We start from the raw sequence: 14,788 nt of genomic DNA, 5'->3' as shown, positions 1-14,788 counted from the left end.
AATATTTGTTCTATAAATTTTATTGGGAGTATATGGTTTTTCTAAATCAAATATTAGTCTGGAAAAAATTTAGTAATATGAAATTTTTACGCCTACTCGTACCGAACTCTTTAATTGTTAAAGTAATCGATCTCGCATCCCTAAGTCGCGTAAATCGCACGGACTTTGATGCTCTGAACGCAATTACGTCTGCCGGAATGGCGCATCTTTGACGAAGTCGAGAGCGAAAATCGTAATTTCGCGCGGGATGACAGCAACCGCAGCCGGTTCCTTTCCACGCTCGCCGAAATCTCATTCTTCGTCCCCTCGCCGGCGACATCCTCTGGTCCCTCCGAACCCCCCCTAGTAACGTGGCCAAAGGATCCCTTTACCATCTCCTTCGTTCACCCTCCCTCACCGTTCACTTTATCTCTCTCCCTCTCTTTCTCCGCGCCAGCGAACGACCGCGATGGTTCATAAATATTCAATGGCCACGCGGCCAAGATAAACTAATTAAAACTTAGATCTCGGTAGTCACTTTAGATTTTTACTTACACAAGAAGCATTTCAGCGCGGCTGCTCGTCGCCCGGAAAAAAAGTCTACACGGACCCGGCCTCTCGAAGCCGCGAATCCGATTCAACTCCACTTCGCGGATGCGACCCATAGAGGGTGGCATGACGACGACGAGAGGGGGAGTAAGACGGGCGAGAGGCGGTTTGGCAAAAGGAGACGCAAAGAAAGCTTTACTCTGTACTTCTCATTAAGGAAACCAACGCTCTTTCTTTCCTCTCCGGTCTTTCAAAGGAGCGGGAACCGACCGCTTCTTCATGCCACCCAAACGTTTTTTTTTTTCTCGCAGACGCGACAAATATAATTTCCAATTAAAATTAAGAGAATTATTAGCGCGTAATTAATAATCCGTAATTATATCTAAGATTGATAAAAGTATGCTTCAACTCGTCTAATTATTAATTAGCGGCCCTGAGTTAAAGTCGCGCACGTGTTGTGAATTTTAAACGATTCGTCGCGCGGTGAGTTATTTCAGGAAGACTTAACCGTCAGATCGGAAAAATGTTAAAACCAGCCACAGTCGAAGGGAGAGGAAAGAAATTTGAAAAGAAAAGCGAAAAGGGATCGAATACGTCGCGCGTAAGAGGCACTTCGTCGAAGTGAACTGTACGGCCATTCTGGTGTGAATGGAACACGTGTACGGTGTCACATCTATCTGAAAAGTTCATCGTTACCGAGGACCCTCTCAAAGAGTTTTCTAGAATGCGAGCTAACTCGACGGGCACACGGCGCGTCGCGAGTGTGTAATCGAAAGAATCGTAGAGCACTTTTCTCATGCAAATATCCGACAGACGCGGGAGACGTAGGGCACGAGTAGACGGCGAACTTTTTCTTTGGTCCGCTTAAAACTCCGAACTTAGATCCTTTTAAATTTAAATGCTTTCCCCGCCGTCGCCGTTCATAGGCCCGCTGCGCGTTTTACCGTTTTGAGACGGCTCTCGCGAAGGTGAAGCAGATAGTCATAAAGAATAGCGCCGCGAGACAGAGAGGGAGAGAGGGAGAGAGATGAGGGACGCGAAAGATCGACTGACAAAAGTAAAAAAAAAATAATAATAATAACGCGGCCTCTCTAGCATCCACGCATCCCTTGTATCGCGAAGAATAGTAAGTCATCAAGAAAGTAAGATACTACTTCATTTTCATATAGAGTAGATAAAGATAAAAGTTGCAAATGAAGTAGTATCTTATTTAATAATTAATAGTATAAAAATAGTATTAAATAATTAATAGTATTCTTCATGCCACCCAAACGTTTTTTTTTTCTCGCAGACGCGACGCGAGAAACCTTTAACGGATGTCGCCGAAAGTACGCGACAAAGGAGAGAAACGAAAACCGTTGTCTTTGTCGCGAATTCACGCTTTGTCTTGTAATACGTCGATGTACCGCATGCAGATAATCTCCTCCTTTTGCAAATGACCGTGTACTTTCGCACAAGTTTAAGTATAACTCTAATTTAAAAAAAAAAAATAATTTTAATTAATTTCTTTTTAGATTTAAGAAAGTTGACATAATATTAAAAAATAAAATTTTATTATCAGAAGTAGCAATTACTGATAAATGTCTAATATTTTCATTAAAAAAATGCCGAGAAAAAGAAATAAATAATATAATTTCTCTCATGGTGAAAAATAATTTTTCACTTCCGATTGCAATATTCAAACTCTAAATAATCTCCGCAATCTCTTCTCCCTGTTCGCTAGTATTTTAATTCGTCGACCGTGTTTTCGCGTAACCCCCTCGAAGTCTTTCTACCGTTCACGATTCTCGTCTGGCGCAACTTATTTTTTCCTCCTTTATCCTGAGCCGGGTTTACTTAAGATATTAAAAGCGCTCACCCTCTCTCGCCCAGCCTCTCTTCCGCTTCTCTTTCCCCTTCGTCTTCTTCTTCTCTCTACCGGCTGGTAGTTGCCCTTCCTCGTGACGGAAAAAGAACGACTATCAGCGACTTCCTTCTTCGGGGAGAGTTTGGATGCCTCCACGCTTAATTTGTAAGCAGATTTTTGCGCTAATCAACGGATTTAAGGAGCTCGGACCGTCTCATAGATACAGGGGAGAAAGACGAGGCGGCGACGCCAAAGACAGAAGACAAGAAAGTCATTTGAATTTATTTTAATTATCCTAACGAACGAGTCTCGAGGAGGCCCTAACGAATTATTTGCTCGAATATGATTGCGCGGAATTTCTAACGAAGGACCGATCGTCGCTCGTTCTTGAGGTCTCTAATATACGCCCTTCCGTCTTTCTTTCCATCAATCATCGACAATGCCTGCATGATTTATGAATCGATCGCCTTTCTCGGTGAAAAAAAAATTGTTCTATAAATCAATATAACAAATATTCTAAAATATTTAACTTTTGGGTTTGTTAATATATAAAAATTTAACATAAAAGCATCAGTATCGCATATATAACAAAACACAAATTTTTTTTCTGCAAAATAATACAAGGTAAAACGATGAAAGTACTGTTCTAGATAGTTTTCGCTTCCTATCCCTTGAATGTAGATAGATAGAAACGTATACCCCAAATAGTTCGCCGAACGCTTTTATGAGAAGACTGCGTGCGACATATAGAAAAGTGTGATGTATAATATGATAGATTGCAACGATTCTTTACGGGCCTCACCCATTGTGCTCTGTCCATTGCGATCGACTAGCGTGACCAGCGCGCGACAGGGTGACTCGGCCTTTTCTATGCTACAGAAAAATCCTAGGCCATAATTCCTCCGTCCAAAGAGCGCAATGCTAACGATAAAAGCAAGATAATAAAATTTTTATCGCGCATTTAATCTTTAATTACAACATCTCGTTTTACGTTATTTAGTTACTGCATTATGCATTGATGTATTTTTAAGCGCTATTTATTTAAAATCCGATATCCCACTTGTCTTTGTGTAATAATATGATATATTTAATGATCTCTAGAATATAATATCTTAATTTTATATATGTAAAAGAAAAAAGAAAAAAAGAAAAATTAAAAAATTAAATAAAATTTAAAAAAATTAATGAAATTATAGGAAATAAAATTATATTAGGAAAAAAATGTACTTAAAATTTTTTTTTAATTTACAAATTTTCTTATTCTAACAAACATATATCGCAAAAAAGTAATGCTGCGTAAAAAGATTTCATGAGTAAAATTTTTGCAAAATCCTCGCGATCCCGTTGCTACGTTCAAAAATTAATCTTGTACAACGCATCTCATTAATATCGAAGCAAGCTAAGACATTTCGAAAAAGCAACGCTCGGCGTAAATCCATCCATTCTCCGCGGGTCGCGTCGTTAGGTTTGTCTCGTGCCGTGATTCATCCGAGACGCGGGCCTCGATATAACATCGAACTCGCACACGCGGCCGATTTCACCGTAAAACGTTGCACGCTCCGGCGTCGTTCTCCTGGTGTGTCTGACTGTGGGCGGAGTGGGTTGCACATTTGCAATGCAAACGATAACACGGCGTATCGCACGAAAACGTGCACACAGAGACGCAGCCGGACGAACGTCAGAAGAGAGAGAACGAACGGTGGTATCGAGGAAAGAGAGAATCGTCACCTTCTCTCGAGAGGATTCCCGGACGCGATCTCTCTTTCTCGTTCTCTTCCCTTTCTTTTTCTCGCAGTCTCCTCTCGCTGCCGCGAATGGATCTGATTATCGGATGGACCACCTCCGATGAAGTTATTCGCGATTTCCGTAATCTGCCCGGATTTGTCTCGGTTAGGAGATTTCACGGCTCGTTTTATCGGGATTATTTCACGTAGTCGTGATGGCGCATATTGTATCGCGTCATTACCCGAAAGGGATGCCGCTGCGTTTTATCGTCGCCGATTAACATATTTTTATCGGCGCCGCCTTCAAAAAATCCTCGTTCTTACTCGCCGTGATTATCGATGTGCGAATGAATATTTTTATGTAACAAAATATACCTAATTCCCCGATTTAACGAAAGATTTTCTTTTTTTAAATTATATTTAATACAATATACAAAAAAGAAATAGAATAAAAACAGGTTTGAAACATATATCATATTTAATATCTTCAAATCTGTACTTGTTACACATTGTCGGTTTTTTTCTTAATAAGATTTTATCAAACTCCATTAATGGAAGTGGAAACTTTTCCACACACACATATACACTCGATTTTCTATTATATATTTAAAATATAATAAATTATATGAGATTGTTATTAAGATTCTGCTTTCGTGAATTTCCTGGCTCTTTGCAAGAAAACGATGCGTCTCTCCCGTTTCCCCGGCGCGCACGGAAACTTCGCGCCCCATCAATCAGCGGAGGGGGGAACAAAGTACAAACTTTTTTTTCTGGCACGTACCACATTTCATTTACGCCGGCCAGCGACGGTATCTCGCGATCTCTCTGCTGCGAAACGGCGCTGCCGCCAACCGTAGAGCCACGCGAGTTGAAACAACCCGGGCCTGCAAGCGACCCCTTACGACGGCCTTACCCCGTCATCCCTCATAGCTGCACTTACGCAACCCCCGTGCGCGATAGAGGCGAGCGGCGAAGTGGCAGCGCGACGTCGGGGGCACCGAATACCGTTCCGTGGCACGCGGAACACGGAATATCCGTTTTAGAAATGAGCTTACTTTAAGGCCACCCGACAACCCTCCTTCGTACGTATATACGTGGGATCCCTCCGCGCGATGGAGATCGGTAATTAATCATTTAGAACGGTGGTCTTGCGAGAGAAAGAGGGGAAGACGATAGGGGGTGAACGCTGCTACTAGGAATGGCGCCAACCTTTTCGTGTGCGATTTTCAAACTCGAGAAACTAGAATCGAATTTCTAAGCTTATTATCGAAACTATGAGTATAATCTAGCACTGCATATGTCACAAGATAACATTGATAATTATTAAATTTTTCCTTATAATAATTTTTACATATAATTAAATAACATATAAAAAATATATACATATTTAATTGTAGATAATTATAATATAACCATATGTAACATTTTTATTTTTTTGTTTTTTTTCTTGCAATTGAATTTTAAAAAATACGTTAAAAATGTAATAAAACTTTAAAAAATTTTATTTAATCGCTAAATTAAGTACTCAATGTGTATTATAATATTCAGATTATATTATAATTGATCAAATCCAGGGGCTAAACGTTCGGATCGAATCCATCTCTAGGAAGGGAATAAAAGGCCAATCTACATGAGTATGCACGAAGTAGGAAACGCCAAGTGGCTAGCGTTGGACTGAGATTAGCTCGAACCACGCACAGGTGTACACGAAATCAGGACTTCCTCGACGCTTTCGTGTCGACGTCGTAGAATCACGCATGTGTGGAAAGTTTAGGGCCGTTTACGCAAATCTTATGTACACACGATACGTACAGACAAACGATCAAAGTTGTCGCATATTGTTGATGATGGAAAGCCTGCAACACGTACGTTGACAGCCGTATCGCGCCTCGCAGGCAAATCAAGCCGATATCCACATATTTCCCTCATCTGATAGAAAACATTTCTTCTATAGATAAAATTTATATTTTAAAAAATTCGCATTCTTCGCGCGTTTTAAATTGATTCCATATTGTATAAAATAAAATAGATATCTTCTAAAAAATTATAAAACAAAAAAACACATTTTAATAGACTTTCCCTCATTGCAAGGATCAATTCGCAAATACATAATGTATATGTATGAAATTTTACTTGACATAAAAATCATAATTTCGTTTAATAAATAATTTTTATATTGTTAAAATTAATTGCTTCGATATCGATGATTTAAAAATCATAGGTGTGATAAAAAAATTTTGCAAAGCGGAAATAAATAACAAAATTTTTGACTTGCGTAATATTGACCAAGATTTCAACGGCATTGCAGTGGTAAGTATGACCAACGACTTTGAAAGAGAGAAAAAAAAAAGAAACGAGTACATAAAGAAACGATAATGTGTCTCTGAGTCTGCGTAATGGAAAGGTACGTTCACGCTAAGTACGGCGCTATATATGTACTGTACGTATGTAAACCGTGTATCCGACGTATGTTCCAGTCGTTATCGCAATCTCGACCCCGTTTGATATAACAGTCACTGTGACGACTATCGTCTTCCAACACGCAAGGCCGCCGCCGAGGTGGTTTGCACACCCGCGAGGGTTCTCTATAAAATTGTTACAATGCGTGGAGTAACTAATGGCGACGGCGATAACGTCCATCAGGTGTAGGTAGATATATAGATAAAAGTACAGCCGCGCGATATGGCAACGAGGAGAGAAAGGGGAAACGAAGAAATAGTTATATCTCGTCGTAATATACTCAACCCCTCTGCCATTGTGATATTTCCACATTGATGACGTTTCTCAAAAATTGTTCATTGCGCTGCTATGCGTGCCACGAGCGGAAACATCACTTACAAGTGCAATTAATTGAAAGTCGCACGTGATGGGAATATATTATGCTTGAGTTAAGTGAAGAGATTCTTTAACAGATATCTTAGTATAATTGTGTAAATTAATCTTCCAGAAACGCAATATTCATTAATGTAACTTTGCGACATTTATGATCGTACAATATGTGTGACATATCAAATATATTTAACATTGATTATGTATATATTAATAATATATTATATGCTAAATTAATCTAAAGAAATAAAACATAAGGCAAATAAAATATATTATTGATCTTTCTCTCAAGAAAAATATATTTTGATTGCTACTTTGATTTTCATCATTAAATGTATATTTTTTCTGAATGTATTTATCCACATCTATAGACGATCCGATACATTTAATTCTCACTCTAACAAGTCGTTTCTAATTTTTTCCACGCATGACCGACCGCAGAACTCATAAATAAAACCATCCAGCGAGCAGTCAATTAACGCGAGGATATATATAATTAATTGCGAGAGAACCGGAATAGTTGGATGATATGGGACGATGGCTATACGTCCTGACGGAATTCATAAGCGCGACCGCGATGATTCGGGACAGTTAGGAGGACGCTAACGAGTGTTTCCTCGCAGAGACCGATCCGGATGATGTCCCTAGGGCTGCCATTATCGTTGACTTGGTCGTCTCCGCCATTATCCACGACTACAGTATCCCGCTAGCTACATCCACCTTCTGATCGTCCCATCCCTCCGAATCACAGCCCTCCTCGTTAACCTCGAAACGATCGAGGGCTCTCTCTCTCTCCCTCTAACCTATTCTACCGAGCCCTTCTACCGGCTCTTGCGTTTTGCTCCACCCTCGCCCACCCTCCTCCCTAACGCACAAATACATTTAGTAACGTCAACGTGGGAGAACCCGCAGAAAGAGGGTGGCCTCCCGAGAGTATCCTAATGAGCGCGAGCTTGTCTGATTTGTGTAAATACATGCGACTATCTATTTTGTTAGGAAACATCCAAGAAATTACTCTATTCAAGTGACTCTATTCTATTATGGCCTGTATATATGTCTATTTATATGTATGTTATAAAAATCTTTCTTTTAGATAAACTATTATCATATTAAACTATTATTAATTATTACACCCATTGTACCCTATTAGATAAATAATATATTTGTTTAAATCAAACAGAGAGATTTGTATAGAAATACGATAAAATATGATAAAATTCGTAATTAAATGAAAATATGAATAAAAGTATGAATTAAATGAACAAATTTGTCAAGTTTACACATTTTTAACAGAGCTCAGTAATCTCTTTTTCAATCGTTCGTTATCATCTGCTGCATTTTTCATTGCATATGAAGTCGCCGGATAGACTATTTTTTTCAGATGTGTTTTCCTTTTTTTTTTAACTCGCACACGGTATTCCGCGGCACGCAAACCGATCAAGTTTGCCTGCCGCGAAAACAAGCCGCTCTTGTTTTCGTGCGATGATCAATCCACCGTGAATCGCCTCCATCTCTCGCATCTCTCCCTGTTTTTGCGCGCAGAGAAACAACAGTTTCGACGTTCTTTCTCTCAACGATAACAAAGGAGCGATGAACGAATCGAGCCCCGTCATTTTACCGAGTCGCGAAAAAATATACTTTCGCCGACGACGAGAGCGACGCGAAATATCTGAGGCGTGTGAAACACATAGTTTACAGCCTAATACATTGGATTCGATGTTTACTCGAAAAAGACAGCCGCGAAGTCACAAAAATCGCACGCGGTGACTTCGAATCCTACTGACTCGCGCACAACGCGTGTTATTTTACCCTACTTTTAATTAAAGCGCGAATTTTTATCTCTCTTGAAATGCAGCTGACAAAATACTATCGATTATTATTTGGAAAAATTAAAGATCAACGATTCCAGCATCGTAGTCGTATATTTCTTCCCAACAAAAATAGGCGGCAAAAACTGACATTTCTATATCTTACGTGTCATATATCGGCCATGCGATGTAATTATTATACGGCGGTTTGATGAGAAAGCATTGATTGCGCCGCGCTTCGCCGCGGCGGACGGCGATTGAACGCTGATTACGGCTAATTATCGAGCGGGCGCGCACTCTCTTACAAGATCCGCCGTTTATAATTCCCCTCGGAAGGAGAAAACTTCCCATACGATTCGCTTCAGGATTCTACGTGCGGACGCGCGCGTAGACACGCACTGGAAAGTCCGCGCGTTCGGTAAACGCACGTCGTACGTTGAACTCGTTGAACGTCGTATTCGCCGATGACGAAGGGGGCAATACGATAAAATATGATAAAATTCGTAATTAAATGAAAATATGAATAAAAGTATGAATTAAATGAACAAATTTGTCAAGTTTACACATTTTTAACAGAGCTCAGTAATCTCTTTTTCAATCGTTCGTTATCATCTGCTGCATTTTTCATTGCATATGAAGTCGCCGGATAGACTATTTTTTTCAGATGTGTTTTCCTTTTTTTTTTAACTCGCACACGGTATTCCGCGGCACGCAAACCGATCAAGTTTGCCTGCCGCGAAAACAAGCCGCTCTTGTTTTCGTGCGATGATCAATCCACCGTGAATCGCCTCCATCTCTCGCATCTCTCCCTGTTTTTGCGCGCAGAGAAACAACAGTTTCGACGTTCTTTCTCTCAACGATAACAAAGGAGCGATGAACGAATCGAGCCCCGTCATTTTACCGAGTCGCGAAAAAATATACTTTCGCCGACGACGAGAGCGACGCGAAATATCTGAGGCGTGTGAAACACATAGTTTACAGCCTAATACATTGGATTCGATGTTTACTCGAAAAAGACAGCCGCGAAGTCACAAAAATCGCACGCGGTGACTTCGAATCCTACTGACTCGCGCACAACGCGTGTTATTTTACCCTACTTTTAATTAAAGCGCGAATTTTTATCTCTCTTGAAATGCAGCTGACAAAATACTATCGATTATTATTTGGAAAAATTAAAGATCAACGATTCTAGCATCGTAGTCGTATATTTCTTCCCAACAAAAATAGGCGGCAAAAACTGACATTTCTATATCTTACGTGTCATATATCGGCCATGCGATGTAATTATTATACGGCGGTTTGATGAAAAAGCATTGATTGCGCCACGCTTCGCCGCGGCGGACGGCGATTGAACGCTGATTACGGCTAATTATCGAGCGGGCGCGCACTCTCTTACAAGATCCGCCGTTTATAATTCCCCTCGGAAGGAGAAAACTTCCCATACGATTCGCTTCAGGATTCTACGTGCGGACGCGCGCGTAGACACGCACTGGAAAGTCCGCGCGTTCGGTAAACGCACGTCGTACGTTGAACTCGTTGAATGTCGTATTCGCCGATGACGAAGGGGGCAAAAACCCCGAAGAGGATATATACGCGTGTCCGCGAGTCTCTCTCGGCAACCTTTTGGACCTCTGATTAAAATGGATGTGCGGGAAGAGACCGAGACGGCATTGAGGAGAGCGGCGTATGCCACGCTATAACTGATTGTTGTGCAACGATGGTGAATTGCATCTTATCACTATGTTATTACGTTGCATCATCTAATCGCGAGATAGATTGCATTCTTCCGAAACGTTATTCTTATGCTATGATTTATCAGAAACTTCGCACGGTCGCGCACGGACGACGTGGCGCCTTCTCGTAACTACCTCCAATTACTTATCCAATTAGCTTCCAAGTAACGGTAATGTTGTTTGTCCTAACACGTAAATGCGATGCACCGCGTACGGAAAAAAATTCACGTTTTTACATGTAAATGCTTCTGTTAATAAACGAGTGGAAAAAGAGAGAAGAATTTCTATTATTGCAGTAATTAATTAATCTTATTCGCAATTAAAAACCTCAACTTAGACTCGATCTAATCTCGCAGAGAATAAGCTTTAGTGTACTTCCTGTAAGAAAGAGAGAGAAAATTTAGAGATTGATTAAAAATTGAAGTGTTATGTAGAATATCAAAAATTATTACTCTATTTATACACATATATCATATATTACATACCGTAAAATAAAAATTTAAGAAAAAAATTTTTTTATATATAATTAAGTATAAAAAAATAAATTTTACATTTTCGCGGAAAAATAAAGATTTTGTAATCGAACTCTACATATAGTACAACTTTATCGAGATGCTCTCTGAATTCGGTCGAGTATACGAACGACGAGTGAGAAGAAGAGGACACGCCGCCGTCGGTTGTCGGTCGCAGCAGCAGAAGAAGCGGAAGAGGAAGAAGAGACCGCGGCGAAGAAGTAGCGGGGCGGGGACGGAACTCCGTCGTAAATCACCGGCAGTACGGAATAACTGGCAAAAGCGCGATAAATCAGGGATTCCCGGGCACCGAATTAGGAAATTGCCTGCTTAAAAACCGCAATGACGTTAATCCCGGCGTGCCAGCAAGCCAACCAGCCAACCAACCAACCAGCCAACCAACCAGTCAGCCAACCAACCAACCAACCAACCAACCAACCAGTCAGCGAGCCAGCCAGCGAGCTGCCGTTCGACGCACGTATATATCGACAATCCGGAAAATAAAACTGATTCGGCTAAGGAGCGATGCCCGGGTGGAATAATACGGAATAAAATCAACGTAACTCAATCGCGCTTGTCTTTCGAGATCAGCCTCCCCGTCTTTGCCGCTGATAAATGTTCGATATACACCACCGACTACCTGTATACGGAAGTAGCTCGTTTTTCTAATTCGCCGTCTGCCACGAGTACATTGGGGAAAAAAACGATGTTTGGGAAAGAACATAAGGCACGATGTTCGATTCGAGAACTACGGTCTTATAAAAACGGGATCACATTGATTCTGATCGAGATTCCAAGAGGAGATAATATTTAGATGAGATTATTAATATCACACAGAGAAGTTTTCATTCTGTACTTCGTACGCCACACAGATCATTAAATTTCTGGGAGAATTAATTATTGATTTTATATTTATGAAAAATAAATAGTTAGGGGAGAATTAATTATTGATTTTATATTTATGAAAAATAAATAGTTAGGGGAGAATTAATTATTGATTTTATATTTATGAAAAATAAATAGTTAGGGGAGAATTAATTATTGATTTTATATTTATGAAAAATAAATAGTTAGGGGAGAATTAATTATTGATTTTATATTTATGAAAAATAAATAGTTAGGGGAGAATTAATTATTGATTTTATATTTATGAAAAATAAATAGTTAGGGGAGAATTAATTATTGATTTTATATTTATGAAAAATAAATAGTTAGGGGAGAATTAATTATTGATTTTATATTTATGAAAAATAAATAGTTAGGGGAGAATTAATTATTGATTTTATATTTATGAAAAATAAATAGTTAGGGGAGAATTAATTATTGATTTTATATTTATGAAAAATAAATAGTTAGGGGAGAATTAATTATTGATTTTATATTTATGAAAAATAAATAGTTAGGGGAGAATTAATTATTGATTTTATATTTATGAAAAATAAATAGTTAGGGGAGAATTAATTATTGATTTTATATTTATGAAAAATAAATAGTTAGGGGAGAATTAATTATTGATTTTATATTTATGAAAAATAAATAGTTAGGGGAGAATTAATTATTGATTTTATATTTATGAAAAATAAATAGTTAGGGGAGAATTAATTATTGATTTTATATTTATGAAAAATAAATAGTTAGGGGAGAATTAATTATTGATTTTATATTTATGAAAAATATAATTTGATTTATTTGCTAAAATTAGGTACTTAAATTAAATCAAAAGTATACTTCTTCAAAACTGGAAAAATGCGCGTTTTTCGGCGAGCCATCTCTCACAATCGTCATTTCGAGAATTCGAAACGCTCGATGCACGACGGATAGACATCTATGACCGATTGCCACGTGACATTCAGTATTGCCAGATTCTCGACAGGATACCTGACAATTGACCGAAATTAATGGCTAACCGATGCGCGAGCCGGTCGCCAGCCGGTCCAACTTCCCATCCGGAATATGAAATGACGCGTTAATTAGTTTTGCCCCGCGGCGACGAGCCTAAACACACATAAACGTAAGCGAGCCGTGCCAATGCGATGAGCGGTAAGCATAAGCGATCGCCGGCGATATTATACGACGCGGCAATCGATTACGACGCAATCGTTGCTGGCGCAAACGCGAGATATCCACGACTCGGCGGTTCGCGGCGGGCCAAATCCGAGCGGGCACGAATGGACAGACGTTCCGCTTCGGCGCATTAATCAAGTTATTAATTATGTAGTCCTCATGCTAATTGAGCCTGTAATCTGCTCGCGCTGCCGTAAAATATCCATGCCGATTTACGCGGAACCAAACGCGACAACAATACGTTATCGTTGCTGCTATCGTCGTTCTACCGTAACTCGCGCATTCCGCTTCCGTCTCGAAACCACGATGCTTTTCTCAAAAATAAAAAAGTAGCTAAGAAAATATGGCGTAAAATGGAAATCTGAGATGTAATAAAGATCTAAGATGCATACCACGATGCGATTTCTTAGAAAAATAACGAAATTATATTGATATCTTTCTATTTTTCCTTTTTATTTCTTATATCAAATAACATAAGCGAGCATTCAAATATATATTTCATAAAAATACGATTGAATCATCTTATAAAAAGGGTATTTTCGAAATTTTCATAGAATGCTTCGCATTTAACTATTTAAACGCGATCGCTTGAATTTATGTTTCAGGAGAGATAGCAGCCATGAAACGGAGGAAAGCCGGAAAGACGATAATCAAGAGGGAACTGCAAATATTCTTAACTTCAGAAGAATATTCTTAACTTCGAGAAACGAATTTATTCTTCGCGCAACTTCTGTTCCATGATAGAGTTTAGCGAAATATCTCGCGCTCGAGCAAGAAATAAATGTTTCAACTCACTGAGAGCTCTTATCTTCCAACAAAAAACCCATGATCCTTAAGCGATAACCACGACGGACTCGCTAATCCGCCAATCAAATTAATTGGACTGCGTACTTCCGCGCGTTGATGAAAAATACCGCCAAAAACAAGTCAGCTTCGGAACATTAATCAAGAAGAGGATAAAAAGGTAATATTAACGCCAGTCGGCAACGGTGGCCGACATCAAAGAACCTCCCCTTCCTTCCTTATTTCTACAGCGGCGTATTTAGAAAATTTTTAGACTTGAATAAATTCCATTTTATTCTTGCTAATTTCAAAAACTTTTCAGATTTCTGTATTATTTCTTACGTATTATTAGCATCTAGTAAAAATATTAGTATATTATATACAAAATATTAGAGTATAAATATTAATATAATATATTTTGCAGATAATGTGTAACACGAAATTTCAGCTTTTAAAATTTTTCAAAATAAATATGTTTTATTACAACTCTATATTATAATAATGCATCTGTATATAAAATGAAAAATTGGATTAATATGTATATAAATAAAATTAATGTTTTAAGATTTTTACTCTTTTCTTATCTCTTTCTATATGAAGGGAAAATTATTTAAAATACATCGCTCTGTTTATTCTTGCTTGTCATTATTTATTTCGCGGTAGCTACGGACCTGGTCGACTCCCCTTTCGCCGATATGATCGTTTTAGAATCCTCGGCGGCACCTGCCGTGCAACCTGGGGCAGCATGTAAGTATATACGCGAATAAGTATACACTTAGTCCCTGTATGCAGGCTGCGTGCGGAGAGGCCGCGGCTACGGTTATTACACGCGTCACGCGGTGTTCCGTACGGTCACGCACCCTCCTCCTTCCTTAAGAAGCCCCCGACGAGGAGGAACCCTTATCGTCACCCTCTATCTTGTCAGACGAACGCAGCCCCATTAAGCCACTTACGATGAACC

At 39.2% G+C, this 14,788-nt stretch overlaps 1 long non-coding RNA gene across 1 annotated transcript in view; it reads left to right on the top strand.

Moving 5' to 3' along the window:
- The window catches only part of LOC115242978, a 155,317-nt gene extending 140,996 nt beyond the window's left edge, over positions 1-14,321 (top strand). The window contains exon 3 of the long non-coding RNA XR_003885141.1: positions 13,650-14,321. This is a non-coding gene — a long non-coding RNA (uncharacterized LOC115242978). The remainder of the gene's footprint in view (positions 1-13,649) is intronic.
- The last annotated feature ends 467 nt before the right edge of the window (positions 14,322-14,788 follow it).

Source organism: Formica exsecta, unplaced genomic scaffold (assembly GCF_003651465.1).
Source record: "Formica exsecta isolate Colony F162 unplaced genomic scaffold, ASM365146v1 scaffold662, whole genome shotgun sequence".
Classification (NCBI taxonomy): Eukaryota; Metazoa; Arthropoda; class Insecta; order Hymenoptera; family Formicidae; genus Formica; species Formica exsecta.
This window is presented reverse-complemented; position numbering and strand designations above follow the sequence as displayed.